This window comes from Vipera berus, assembly GCF_964194415.1.
Source record: "Vipera berus genome assembly, chromosome: 2".
Classification (NCBI taxonomy): domain Eukaryota; kingdom Metazoa; phylum Chordata; class Lepidosauria; order Squamata; family Viperidae; genus Vipera; species Vipera berus.
In genome coordinates this window covers 256,656,346-256,670,370 of record NC_138203.1, presented here as the reverse complement: position 1 = coordinate 256,670,370, position 14,025 = coordinate 256,656,346, and the positions used below count along the sequence as shown (strand labels likewise).

Genomic DNA, 14,025 nt, shown 5'->3' with positions numbered 1-14,025 from the left:
GCTTTCTGCTAAAATGATTAGTCCAGCCAAACTATCACAGCAGGACTTTCTGATAAGCTGACTTGGGATACAAAATGCTCTGTTTGTTTTTTTCTCCTGGCCTGGAAATGTTGCTTTCTCAGTGTGTTTGTGTAACTCAATCTCTGCCAATCTGGTGGCTTCCACAAGTATAATCTCCCTCAACTACAGACAGCACTGCCATTGGTTGGGGAAGGACCATGTGCGTAGGTTACATGTTCAAACAATAAAGGAATAAGCTACAAGCCATGTAATTTTATCTCCAACTTCCCTTGTGTTAGATGGCAATGGAATATTTTTTTTTAAAAAAAATCTGCAATTGTAAGGACAATATTTGCAACTTTACTCATAAGACTCCCCTCTGGGCCTTTCAATTAATTACTTCTTGAGTGACTTCTGGCTGGATTATTTTAATTTTGAATTAATTTCTATTTTGATTATCAAGACTCGCAACAATGCCAGCAGGCAAGAGTTCAGAAATGTACGTATGTCAAAAATTATCTATGTAGACCAGAAAGGGAATAATTATGCAAAATCCATCCTCAACAGGACTTATCAGCTCTCTACCCTGGGCAGCTGATGGTTCTTTTGAGTCTGTTGAAGATATTGCAATCTTTCTCTTCTCCCCTGTGTTGGCCATAATCTCTGCTCTCCATCCTGTGCTACATTCACACAGACAAACCCTGCTCTCTTCAAAGAAGGAAATACGCTGAGTAGAAAATGCAGGGGCAACTGTTTAAAGGTTGGGAGCAGGCAAAGTAGCCTTACCAAGAATCTCTCTCTTTTATATTGGTTCAAAGTGTGGAAATGCAATTTTCAGAATCCACAGAGATCGAAGAGGTAAAAATGGTTGAAACAACATTTGAAAAACTTTTAAAACCAGCAATAAAAAGAGAAGCAAGGGGGAGAGAGGGGAAGAGAGGGGGGGAGGGAGGGGGGAAGAGATCTAGCTGTTTGAAAGGATTCCTGTGGTTGCTAACTCATGATTTTTATTATGGATACAAATTATTGTCATCATGAGCAAGGATGTCTACATGTTCCTGGTGTATGCAAGACAATTCTGTCCTCCCCTCTCTATTGCACAGAGAGATCAAAGTTGTTTTGGTTTACATTATCACTTTGTCTCGAGATGCAGGACTTGGAATCCAGGTTTTACTATGAGTTCTTCCCCCTTTTATTAAGTGTTCTTCTCCTTTTTCATTTACTGCAACCTTTTGTTTATTCTATTGTACATATATTCTAAATTTAGTTAGCATCTAAAAATGCTAAAGATTTAAAGTTGAAAAGTTGTCATTATTGAACAAACAACACAACAAGCTTTTGTTTTCATACATTGTAATCACACATGCCAAAATATGCACCTTTTTTAAAAAAAAGTTAGATTGTAGGGAAGACAGACACTTCTAAGGAATTTGGGGTCATTAAAAAGAGGCAAAATTATGAGCTGTTTAATTCCTTACCATGTTGTAGCCAGCTGTGAACTGGATTCTAATTTATTTTTTTTTATTGTAAAACCTTCACCAATGACTTTTGACCAGTGACCATGACATTAGCAAAATCTAGCAAGAGTTGTATTTTATTATATTGGGGGGGGGAGGGGAGGAAATGTGTGCCTTTGCATTAGTGTAGACTCCTGGTACCAACCTAAAAAACTCATCCCTGCAATTTTCTTAACAAGATTTTTGAGAGGTGGCTGGTGGTTAGGCTAAGAGGACTAAAATTTAATAAATCAATCAGTAGGGAGGGACTGGTCCCAACTCATCAATAGCTGAGATAATATTTCTTTAGTTCATCCTTAAGACAAAACAATTAAATGCCTTGGGATCTGCACCAGCTATTTAAAAATCTTTCATAGCATTGGAGAAAAAAAGGAAATTAGGCAAAGCCACTCAATTTGATCATATAGTGCTTTTCTTCGCAGCATTCTGTTTGTGTTTTTAATTACCGGTACCTTATTTTGATAGTCACTTTTTATTTCCTGTACTATTCAGTAAGTTCTGATTTTCAATTTGCATCAATGCTTGTTTCTTGGCTGTCTTTTACATAATCAGCCACTGTATGGTTTTCTTCTTTTGACATTTTGTTTGACTCGAAGCCTTTGCTTCAATTTCTATGGGGCAGGTATAATCTATAAATATTTATTTATTTATTTATTTGATTTATATACCGCCCTTCTCCCGAAGGACTCAGGGCGGTGTACAGGGTAATAAAAATAAGAATACAGGATACAAGATTTAAAGTTAAATGATTGTGCCCAATGTAGTAGGTTAGTTAAAATAATGTTAAAACCCAAACCCATCAGGCCAGGCCGGCTTGTTCGAATAGATAAGTTTTTAGATCATGCCAGAAGGAGCGAAGGTCGGGGGCCATCCGGAGTTCAGCCGGTAAGCGGTTCCAAAGGATTGGTGCACCCACCGAGAATGCTCTCCCCCTGGGGGTCACCACCCAACATTCTCTGACCGGTGGTACCCTGAGGAGGCCCTCTCTGTGGGAACGTACAGGACGGAGGGAGGTTGACGCCGGCAGTAGGTGCTCCCATAGGTAATCCGGACCCATGCCATGTAAGGCTTTGTATGTCATCACCAGCACCTTGAATTTCACCCAGAAGGCAACTGGAAGCCAATGCAGCTCACGGAGCAGAGGTGTAATATGGGAGTATCGGGAGACCCCCAAAAGAACTCGCGCAGCTGCATTCTGTACCAGCTGAAGCTTCTGAGTGGTTCTCAAGGGCAGCCCCATGTAAAGAGCATTGCAGTAGTCTAGACGAGAGGTCACAAGGGCATGAGTGACTGTACGCAAGGCATCCAGGTCCAGATAGGGTTGCAACTGGCGCACCAGACGAACCTGGGCGAAGGCCCCTCTAGTCACAGCTCCTATATGATCATCTAAGGAGAGCTGTGAATCTAAAAGGACACCCAAATTGCGAGCCTTATCTACAGGGGGTAATAACTCACCCCCAATAGTAAGAGATGGAATAATCTAAACTTCCTGAGATGCCGGTATGTACAGCCATTCAGTCTTGTCCGGGTTGAGTTGAAGCCTGTTCTTCCCCATCCAGACCCGGACCGCTTCCAGGCAACGGGACATCACGTCGAGGGCATCACTGGGGTGGTTTGGGATCGAGATGAAAAGCTGGGTATCTTCAGCATACTGATGATATCTCACTCCAAAACCATGGATGATCTCACCTAGCGGCTTCATATAGATGTTAAATAGGAGTGGTGAGAGGATGTAATGAATGAATGGGGATGTAATGAATGAATAGCCTTCATTTTTCTTTTCTTTTTTTCCAGTCCAAACTGCCCAGTTTGGCCTGTGTTCAGTTAATAATTCCACCAGTGTATCATATCACAGGCATGGCTCACATAGTGGTGACTTTGATGGAGTTTCACCTGTTCAATTTTTTCTTTGAATGTATTCTTCAGTACTTGTCCATGCTTAATGTTATCCAATTGCATATTATAAAGTAATACTATAAAGACCAGCACCTTTTAGCATTTTGTATCTTTTTTGGATGATGTACTGTTATTATTGTTCTTTTGGTCATAAAAACGCAACTGTCTTACCATTCATTTCTATCTTGAAAACCCAATAAACTATAACTTGCTATTTGTAACTCCACTGTAAGTGCTGTTGGATGATAAATTCACGTGACAACACTTATTTTAAAATCTGCTTTTCTTTTCGTTTGTTTTTATCATGCACAGACATTTTATATTGTACAATTCACTCCATGAAAGGAATGTATGGTTGTATTTGAAATTTTTGGTTGCAATTCAAAGCCCTTAGCTGGGAGTTGTTTCCATGTCCTTTGGAGGTACTATTTTTCAAGAAAACATGTGTTCCGTGTCAGTGTTGTGCTGTTGCAGATGTTAGCAAAATAGTTGGAGGAAAAGTGACAAAGGAGGTGGGAAATTGGGGTGAGAAGAGAGAAGGTTATATGGCTCTTTTTGCCTGGGGCATCTCGAAACCTCAAAATGACCCAAAATCACCTCTGCTTACTTTAATAGGTATCATTAATCAATGGTTCCACCCCATGAGAGGCAGATGGAGATAAAAGCTAGCCAGGAACAGCCATAAAATGCTCTTCAAAATGCTTAAGATCTAAATTCCTTTGAAGCTTTCTCCTAGGTTTTCTACATTTGGCTGTTGTTTTTGTTAACTGACAGTTGTTGCCTTCTTTCCTTAAAAGTTACCTTCTTGCATATATTTATCCCAATGCCCAAATGCATGTTTATTCTACGTTGTGAATTACTAAAGATAAGTGAAATAAACAAAGTCATTAAAAGACAAACCAAAGGATTGCAGATGAAATCTGTTCCAGTGGTTTTTTTGGGGGGTTCACAAGTTCATAATTCATCAAAGTTAACATCAGGAAAATGTTTGTTACAGTACAAGGTTTAGTTAGAAAAGGCTTATGTTTGCTATTTGTTAACAGTTTTATTGGAAAGCATCTTCAAGTTCCTATGAACTTGCAGTTACAGCAAGAGTTTGTTTAAGAATTGATTTTCATACATATGTTGAATGGATCCCTGCCCGTATGAGACACTAAGGTTACAGCAGGGATTGATGTAAAGTATACAAGATAAAACAGCATCTATAAACTTGGCACAGATCAAGCAAACTTATGTTAAGGCAAATCTGGCCATCTTGCCTAATATCAGTATCAGAGAATCTTCTGACAGTTTAGAGCCTAACACTTTATTATGACATTATGTTGTGTGTGTTTAATGGCAAATGAGTTTGAAGTAAAGTCTGTCTGTCTGTCTGTCTGTCTGTCTGTCTGTCTGTCTGCCTGCCTGCCTGCCTGCCTGCCTGCCTGCCTGCCTGCCTGCCTGCCTGCCTGCCTATCTATCTATCTATCTATCTATCTATCTATCTATCTATCTATCTATCTATCTATCTATTTATAGAATCATGCTTTGCTCGCACAAGCACGAAGCCGAAGAAACCAGCCTGAAGATGACGAGTGGGACCTCGTCGAAACGTCGCCAAAACACTCTCAATCGTACACAGGAAAACACCCGAATACACCAAGACCTACATACCTGTACCCGTGAAAATCTACGTAAACATCTATCTATCTATCTATCTATCTATCTATCTATCTATCTATCTATCTATCTATCTATCTATCTATCTATCAATCTATCTATCTATCTATCATCTCCAGGAGAAAGGAAACCAATTCAAAAACAGCTTAAACAGATAGTAATAAATTATAAATAATTTGAATCTATTTAATCCACCACAAATTTTCTGGGCTATTTACAGCAAAACAAAGATATCAGCAAATACATCCAGGAAACTACAGACCTATCAGCCTGACCTCAATACCTGGGAGGATTCTGGAAAAGATAATCAAACAACAAATTAGCGAACACCTTGATGCGAACAAAGTCATCACTAAAAGTCAACATGGGTTTGTCAAAAACAGATCATGCCAGACAAATCTTATTACATTCTTTGACCAAGTGACAAAACTAGTGGACCAGAGGAATGCTGTAGATATAATTTACTTGGACTTCAGTAAGGCATTCGATAAAGTAGATCACAACCTACTACTTGATAAGATAGAAAAATGTGGGTTAGATAGCATTACCACCAGATGGATTCATAGCTGGCTGACAGGCCGTACTCAGCTACTCAGCGTGTGGTCCTCAATGGAACCGCATCTACATGGAGGTAAGTGTGTAGTGGGGTGCCCCAGGGCTCTGTTCTGGGCCCAGTGCTCTTCAATATCTTCATTAATGATTTGGATGAGGGGATAGATGGGGAACTCATCAAATTTGCAGACGACACCAAGCTGGCAGGAATAGCCAATACTCCAGAAGATAGGCTTTGTCACGACGTCCTCTGCCAGGAAAGAAAAGCACTTCCAAAGGAACGGGCAACAAGGTTTATTCCTTCTCCAAAACAAACCGCGGTAAAGTCAGCGTTGAGGCTCCTAGCCTCACCGCTCTTTTAACATTGTACCACACCCTAACCCCACCCCTTCAAAGCAAACCGGCATCCGCCCGCCTCCCCATAAAAACCCCACCCATCACCGTGCATAGCCACCACCCACCGTGTGCGCTGCTGCAGCCTGTCAAGCCCCCTTCCAGGTAAGTATTGTCCTTCCGCTCCCTCGCGAGCCCCATGCCGTGCTGGCGTTGCGGTCGTTAAGCCCCCCCCATGTCCAGTAACAGAGCGTGGCAAAACAGGCACAGTCGCACCCCCCTCCACAGTAAGCTGGGGCGTGCCCAACTGCTGGGGCGTGCCCATCTGCTGGGGCGGGTCCAACTGTTCGTTGGGTGCAGCCTGTTGCCGCCCGGGCGCCATCCGCAGTCCAGGGTCCGGCTGCCGCAGTCCAGGGTCCGGCACCGGGCCGGTGGGCGCTTGGCGTCGTCCCCGGTGACGAGGTGAACGCGCGCCCGCCGACCATCCGGGGCCGGGCGCGCTAAACAGCTGTGCGCCGGGCAGCTGCTCGGCGGAATCGCGGCAGCGCGCTTCGCGTAGCCCGGACGAAGCCACGCCCTCCAAGGTCCGGGAAAGGTGCTGTCTGGGCGCGCCGGTCAGCCGAGGACTGGCCAGCTGTTCGGCGGAGCTGCGGCGGCTCGATGTGGCGGAGGATGAAGCCACGCCGTCCAGGGAAGGAGGGGGGTGCCGCTCGGGCGCGCCGATCAGCTGGGGACCGGCCAGCTGTTCGGCGGAGCTGCGGCGGCTCGATGTGGAGGAGGATGGAGCCACGCCGTCCAGGAGAGGAGGGGGGTGCCGCTCGGGCGCGCCGATCAGCTGGGGACCGGACAGCTGCTCGGCGCGGCTGCGGCTGCGGCGGCACAGCCAGTGTTGAGGCCCGAGCGGACGGGAGGCCGGCGGGGCTCGACAGGCTTAAGATACAGAAGGATCTGGACAGACTCGAACACTGGGCACTATCTAACAAAATGAAATTCAATGGTGAAAAAAGTAAGGTTCTACATTTAGGCAGGAAAAATCAAATGCATAGGTATAGTATAGGTGGTACCTTGCTCAATAGTAGTAACTGTGAGAGGGATCTCGGAGTCTTAGTAGACAATCACTTAAATATGAGCCAGCAGTGTGCTGCAGCTGCCAAAAAAGCCAACACAGTGCTAGGCTGCATTAACAGAGGGATAGAATCAAGATCACGTTAAGTACTAATACCACTTTACAATGCTTTGGTAAGGCCACACCTGGAATACTGCATCCAGTTTTGGTCACCACGATGTAAAAAAGATGTCGAGACTCTAGAAAGGGTACAGAGAAGAACAACAAAGATGATTAGGGGGCTGGAGGCTAAAACACATAGGGAACGGTTGCTGGAGTTGGGTATGTGTAGTTTAATGAAGAGAAGAGTGAGGGGTGACATGATAGCAGTGTTCCAATATCTCAGGGGCTACCACAAAGAAGAGGGAGTCAAGCTATTCTCCAAAGCACCTGAAAGCAGGACAAGAAGCAACGGATGGAAACTAGTCAAGGAGAGAAGCAACCTAGAACTAAGGAGAAACCTCCTGACAGTTAGAACAATTAACCAGTGGAACAACCTGCCTCCAGAGGTGGTGAATGCTCCAACACTGGAGGTTTTGCCTGAAATGGTATAAGGTTTCCTGCCTGAGCAGGGGGTTGGACTAGATGACCTCCAAGGTCTCTTCTAACTTTATTATTATTATTATAAGATACAAACAAGGTTTCAATTTTGGAAGACATAGAAAAATACCCCCAAACCCCTTCCCTGCATGTTAGATGAATGTTACAATGCTTCTGGATTTTCTATATGTAATACCATGTATGAAGCTGTATTTTTCTATACTGTTTAATTGACAATCTCTCCAAACAGTTCTAACCCAACAGAGTTTTGTTTTGATTGTTGAGGCTCTACCACCCAAGATCCTTTTTTAAAAAAACTTATCCCAACCATATAGATCACCTCCAGTTCAGAGATATCATTTCTGATCCTAATCAGCCATGACTAACCACAGGCAATATTTTGCAAACCTACTGGTTTTGAGCAATTCTGTTCTGCTAAAAAGCTGAGCTTTGAACCTTATTGTGGACTTCCCTAGCATCCTGCAACCAGACCCTAAAGTAGAGCTTCTGATAAAGTTGATCTTGGAGTAGGTCGAGATCAAAGGTACTAGCTTGTTTTCCTGGCTGCTCGAAGATTATGCTTTGAGCGATCATTTCTGTATATGTTTGTATTACAGACATAGATCTCCAAAACACAAATTCTCTTACACATTTAATGATTTTCTCATTTTGTCATTTAAAAAATATTATCACAGCAGATGCCAAATCTTGGCTGGTTGTAAAAAGAAAGGAGGAGAAAGGGGAGGGGGAGGAGGGGGAGGAGGAACAGGAGGGTCAGACCTGGTCAGCACTTGGATAAGACACCACCAGGAAATCCCTTGACTGGTGAGCCACAGCAGCATCCTGGAAATAAGAGAGACCACTTCTGAATGGCTGCCAAGAAATCTGTGTGACTGTACCAAAGCTGCCACGAGCAGATGCAGTTAAACTAAGGAAGCCTTTATTTAGTTTTTTTGAAGAAGCTCTGAGACATGACAGGCCTTTGAGGGAAGTGCATGCAGTCTCAGGATTAAAAAAAATGAATAAGAGGCCTGACATATACGATTCACATTTTATATCATCCTTTCCGAATATGTGGAGTTTGTTACTTCTGTCATCGCCAGCCAATAATGTAAACTGAGGTATAAGACATTATGCTGGTATCAAGTCTGTACACTCTCTTTGACCTTTTTTTGTGTTTTAAATGCTCTTGTACTGCAGTGTGGGTGAGTGAAGAAAGCACGAGAAATGAAAGACAGAGAACAACCAACTATTTGAAAGGACTCCAGGATGCCGTCTTAAGAAAAACATAATTCAGAACTAACCCTCTCTTTATGTTTGCATAATTCTTCTGAGGATGATAATTTGTGCTTGATTCTTGAAGACAACTACAGCAACATCTGCCAGAAAGCTCTATAAACCCAAGTATCTATTGGTGGTGCAGAGACTGACGAGGAAAAACACAGAGGAATGACAAATCTGCAGGCACTTTTTACTGTTATCATGTGCTGAAATCTTCCATTTCACTCGTTACCAAGACCAAATGCAGCCTCAAATTAAGCTCTTTTATTAAAATGTATGCATGCTGGTACTCAAAAGTTCCCTAGTGGTGCAATGACTTGATGCTCAGCCTATTTTGCATTTTAAAATGTTTACACTTGTGCAGAGGGAGAAACTGCTGATAGTGTGGAGCATTAATTGTCCCTGTGTTTTCAGCTTCTGCTCTGAAAGATGCAATCTATTGGGGCCCTTGAAAGCATTGTAATTCCTCTTCCTTGAGGATTAAAACACCATCTCTGACCTCACCCCCACTCAGGCAAGAAAAAGAGATGGAGAACCAGAGAACCAAGACCATTTTGCCTGAGCAACATTGTTACCTCCTTAGCTGTTATTTTTATTTTTCACACCTCGCCCCCACAAAGCCATGCACTCGCATGCAATATATATTGCTGCGTGAACACGCAGACAGATAAATGAGACAGCCAGGCCTGTCAAATACTGAACAAGAAGATTGCCTTTATGAAGCATCAAATTACCAGATATATGGCCATCAGCATTTCAGTACGGGTGGTGCATTACTTACCTTTATCTCTCCCTCCGTTATTTCAATTGACTGCAAGCTGACAGGAGTTGTAGCTTGAATAAGAGCCAGTTCAAGATGAAATATTGACCCGTCCCTGACGGTTTGTAGAGATTGCTGGACCATCTTTTAGAAATAATAGACTTTCCATCGGTGGAGAAAAGATCCTTGCCCATAGTATGTCATGTACAGACAATTTGTCCCAGGGTCTCAGTGTTTATGTATACACACATGCAGGATTATTTTACAGCACGATTTACGTACAAGGATTTCAGTTTCCTGTAACCAGATGTTTTCTGTGTAGGAATGCTATAATGGGCTTCAATGGCAGCTCCACCAAATTTTCCACATTAAGCTGTGAGCCTGGGACCTTGTGACATCCAGATTAGATTGTTACAACATGCTTGTCTCTGAAAAAGGCTTGGAATGTCTCAGGGAAAAAAAAGGAAGAGACATATTAACTCATCACTTTGTTATCATTATAGCCACAATATTTACCAGTGTGCCTCTGGAACAAATTTAGGAATAGGTTTAAGTTTAAGGCCTTCAGTGGTCTGGAGACAGAATGCTGGCTGGACAGCAAGATGGACGGCATATAAATATAACAAATAAATAAAATAAAAAATCAACTATTGTCAAAGACCAGTTGGTCTCTTCTTTGGCAAAAAGTCACTGACTAAGCTTTCCTGTTTTATGAAGACTGACAAGTTTGAACGAGAAATGAGCCTTTTCCTTTTTAACTATAATATCTAAACTCAAAGGTGCTTTTCCAAAAAGGCAACTAGATTTTCCTGCGGGTTTTTTTTCCCCTTTTGAAAAACATTTTGCTTCTCATCCAAAACTTTTTCAGTTCTTCTTGGATGCAAAGTGAAATGTTTTCAAAGGAAAAAAAAACAAAAAAAAATCAAGAAAATCCAGCTACCTTTTAGAAAAAGCACCTTTGGAACAAACCATGATCTGGATCAGACATGTCAAACTTGGGATGTCATGTGACATCATGCAACATATTGGGATGGTTTTGCCATTGCCAGTAATGGGGTGGACGCAGCTTCTGGATGACATGTCCGGCCCGCAGGCTGGCAGTTTGACACCCCTGATCTAGATCTTTGAGAATGTCCATAGATATATACTATTTAGAACAGCTTGCCCCAAACTGATATCCACTAGTATTCTGTTTAGGAATTGCAATCTCTACATAACTGAAGGGGAGCGTTGATCATGGAATAACCTCCCCAAACATTTGAGTTGTCATTTGGGGCTCAGGAGAAAAAAATACTGCTGCTGTTGTTGTTGGTTTTTGTGTGTGTGTGCACCTCATTTAGGACTCCGCAACCATGGAGGTAAAGGTATATCCAGTTGAAACTGTTACTTCACCTTATGGCTTCGCTTTTTAGAAAAACCTTTGTATTCATTTCAAGTGGAATGTTAAAATGACACTCCTCTGCTACTCTTGTTTAGTTTTCTGGTTATTTAAATTCCATCGCTGTAAATAATTTTCCCATGGATTGAGTCAACTTCCCTGAGAGAAATGGGATGTATCTTAGTGGCAGGGCACCTTCAGTCAATTGCAAAAGGCTTTAATTGGAATAGCTTATATCCTGCAATCATGCCTTTAACACCATCAAACATCCACATCTGCCTATCCCAGATCCTCAGGAAAGACTTCATAGGTGGATAAAAATGCCGAATCCAGTCTGAACATCTGGCTGACTGTGTTACAAACTGTAATTTGTTAAACTTGTATTTATTTTCTATTATCTCCGATTCAATTTCCAGAAGACCCTCAAACAGTTCTGTGACAACCAGCTGCTGTGTGAAATGATGCAAATCTGCTGCAAAGAACATTGTGTAGAGGAGCCCAGAGATGTGGTAGCAGTATTCCTATAAATGTATGTGCTCTTTGTGTGTGTGTGTGTGTGTGTGTGTGTGTGTTATGTATGTATGTACATATGAGTGACATTCTCATCATCCTGTAAAAGTATTTCCTCAATCACCAGCTAGGTTTTTCTGAGACAATATTCTGGAGACTGCGCTTAATATTTTTAGAGGTCGACTTCAATTGGTGAGTTAAGGACAGGCACAGGTTCCAAAATTTAATGTGGTCTAGTGATTAAAGCACCAGGCTAGAAACCCAGAGACTGTGAGTTCTAGTCCCGCCTTAGCCAGGAAAAAGCCAGCTAGGTGACTTTGGGTCAATCATTCTCTCTCAGCTCAACTCACTTCACAGGGCTGTTTTTTTGTGAGGAAAAAGGAGGAGGTAGGCATGTTGAATATGTTTGCCACCTCGCGTTATTTGAAAAAATAATAAAGACAGGACATAAATTAAATACATTTGCTTTTACTTTGCTCGCTTTAGTGAAGTGATGTTTTTTAAAAAAATTGTTAATCTTAACATATATCTCATATTTCATTTTCTTATCATTTTTTGCCAAACGATCAGAAGACCTTTTTTATTGCCTGAAGTTGAAGTGACTTTGGAGTGACATTCCCATCTTGGTTCGGAAACAGTACTTCATTAGAGTTGGAAGGACCAATCCCTTGTGGTGGATTAACCTTGAGTTCAGTTACTGTTTCTCAGGCTAGCTATCTAATTACAGATAGAGGCATCCATGGGGTGGGGATAGGGAGGTCAAAATGGCAGCCACAGCCAAAGCAATGTATTTATAAAAGCAACGGGGAGTGGAGTCTTCCTTCATATGATTGTGTTTATTTTATTTTTTATTTTTTTATTTTAATCCCATTTATATCCCGCCCTTCTCCGAAGACTCAGGGCGGCTTACAAGCTTAGCAGTGCCCACCATCTTGGCTTTCTACGCACACACACACACACACACACACACACTTTGACAATACCTTTGTTCATATAATTTGAAGATCTAGAGGATATAAGAAATGGATTATAAAATAAATGTAATCCAGTATTGCAATCTTCTGCTGTAAAGTTATAGTTTCTCAATTCTTAGCATTTGTATCAAACTTCTGGACTGGCCCAAAAGTGTGATCTTCATCAAAAAACTAATCTGTGAGGGTTACATTTACATTTCAGCCTTGTGCCTTTGAAATTGTTTAGGACCATGTCGATGTTTCATGTTTCATTTTGTTTTGCTGACTGTGTTTTGTTTGTTTGCTCTCCCTCTAGAAACAGACCCCTCTCTTTGTATTTCTCTCTCAGAACCTTTTAATAAACTCTTTATTTTAGGCTTGAAGCTCAAAAGGCTAAGCAAAACCTGTAGGTTTTAATGTAAACAGAACTCACTTTTTATTATATACCTGTTTTATGCAAAGGGATTAAAGGCTTTGGGCACCAAATTTAAACAGAAGAATGGAGGGGGGGGGAAGCTTTCTTGTTTCTTTCTTGTTAGTGGTTGCCTTAAAGTGTTGTTATGATTTGCCATGTAATGCTAACCTACTATTGCTTTGGGTTGTGTTTTATGTAAGGGTGGAGGTGAAAGCAAAGCTATTGTTGTTAAGATGAAGAAGCTCTACATAAAAAAAGCCAAGGATCAAACATGGTAGACAGACTAATCCACATGTTTTTCTCGATAAGAGGACCAGTGGATGTGGAACACAAGAGTGTTATTTTAGTTTGGCTTATTTCATGAAATTCATTACTTGGATATTTCATGGGTTCAGAAGCAAAACTAAATATGTTTTTACTAGAAAATAAGTCTTTTTTCCAGAGGTCAGACTTATTTCTGGATAGATACAGGATTGAATGTTTGGACTTTGAATGGGGAAATTCTTTACATCCAAACCAAAATATTATGTTCTTATCAAGCTGCTACTCTGCTAGATCATAGAAATGCAGTATCAAGTACGCAGAATATTATAGGCTTGTACAGGTAGTGTCTATGACTTATACCTTATGATTAGAATGAAAAAAAAATACACACACGTGAGATTGCATTTCATTTTAGAATCCTAGCAACTATTACTTAACTACAATTAATCATTAAAAATAAGACAAAAGAGGAAATGAAATTAATGTAAAGACATAACATCAACAATTAGATAAAGAAACTGTAACAGAAATTACCTGGCACTGAGTGGATTGCTGGTGAAGGATTAACCATAAAAACCAAAATACATTGAGTTATTTTTAACAGAAAGAGAAAAGGATGTTAAGTCCTCTAAAATACTGAGTTGATTGCCAATACCTCCATTGTTTTATTATTTAAAGATGAATTGCCTTAGAGAAAAAAAGATAAGAAGAAATAGAAAAGAAATCTACTAAAACTTTACAGTATTGAATAAATATTTAGTTTCTAACTTCCCCTTCTTTGTACTCTAACTGATATACAACATTAACTCATTCAAGTTGATGAGTATCAACTATATCTCATGGCAGTACATTCCATTGTTTA

At 41.2% G+C, this 14,025-nt stretch overlaps 1 protein-coding gene and 1 long non-coding RNA gene across 2 annotated transcripts in view; one reads left to right on the top strand and one right to left on the bottom strand.

Annotated features, from left to right (window-relative positions):
- Positions 1–14,025, bottom strand: part of PRICKLE2 (prickle planar cell polarity protein 2) — a gene marked incomplete at its 3' end in the record, with an annotated part of 372,656 nt that overhangs the window by 213,585 nt on the left and 145,046 nt on the right. The gene's annotated exons all lie outside the window — the stretch shown is intronic.
- Positions 564–14,025, top strand: part of LOC308661475 — a 33,166-nt gene continuing 19,704 nt past the window's right edge. Inside the window, exons 1-2 of the long non-coding RNA XR_014024955.1 lie at positions 564–858; positions 11,438–11,550. This is a non-coding gene — a long non-coding RNA (uncharacterized lncRNA). The remainder of the gene's footprint in view (positions 859–11,437; positions 11,551–14,025) is intronic.